Source organism: Triticum dicoccoides, chromosome 6B (genome assembly GCF_002162155.2).
Source record: "Triticum dicoccoides isolate Atlit2015 ecotype Zavitan chromosome 6B, WEW_v2.0, whole genome shotgun sequence".
Classification (NCBI taxonomy): Eukaryota; Viridiplantae; Streptophyta; class Magnoliopsida; order Poales; family Poaceae; genus Triticum; species Triticum dicoccoides.
In genome coordinates this window covers 487,255,509-487,256,405 of record NC_041391.1, presented here as the reverse complement: position 1 = coordinate 487,256,405, position 897 = coordinate 487,255,509, and positions in this window count along the sequence as shown.

The window sequence follows — 897 nt, the reverse complement described above, 5'->3', positions numbered from 1 at the left end:
ATATGATCGTGCGTGGTGTCTTTAGCAGCTAGGCAAGATGAGTGGTCATGCATGGATGTACACCAGTCATACTAGTCAGAAAGACATGACCACTGAATGGTTAACAAAAACCAAGGGGTTTGTGAAAGCCGCATTTACAAATGGCCAGAGAAAAACCTGGTGCCCTTGTGCTAGGTGCAACAACTTTCAACAGAGGACAGATGATGAAATGGGTAAACACCTGCAGAAGTGGGGTTTTACGCACGTTTGTATGGTGTGGACATTTCGTGGTAAGTCTACCCACCGTACCAGAGCTGGGGTGGTTCACCGTTGCACCGACGAGCATGGTACCGGGATCGAATACATGGTGCAAGACTTTAATGATGCTCGGGATTCATAAGATGAGATGGAGGAATCTGCAAAGGCCTTTAATGAAATGTTGGAGTCTTGAAAATGCCCTCTCCACGAGCACACTGAGCTTTGTTAGTTGGATGCCATCTCACAAGTAATGGCTCTGAAGGTTCAATTCAACTTGGGTAGAGAATGCTATGGCGTGATGATGACAGTATTTGGAAGCTTTCTACCCAAAGTGTTGTAGTGTGAAACTCTAGAGGGGATCTTTTCACACTTGGAGGGGAAACAGGAAGAACACACACAAGAGCACAAGGAGGAAATCACTCAAACAAATCCAAATAACACATCCACTAGAGTAGCATACATGAGATCCACAAGCATACAAGAACAATATTAGGAAATTAGCACCAGGGTAAAGTTCTTCCCACTCCTAGGAGGTGAGGTCTTGATGTTGATCTTCTCCAAGAGGAGGTCTTGGGAATCCATAAGGATTCTTCCCAAGATGGGGGTTTGATCTCCAAGAGGAGAAGATACAAGGAGCAAAGCTCTCTAGTGTCTATCAAA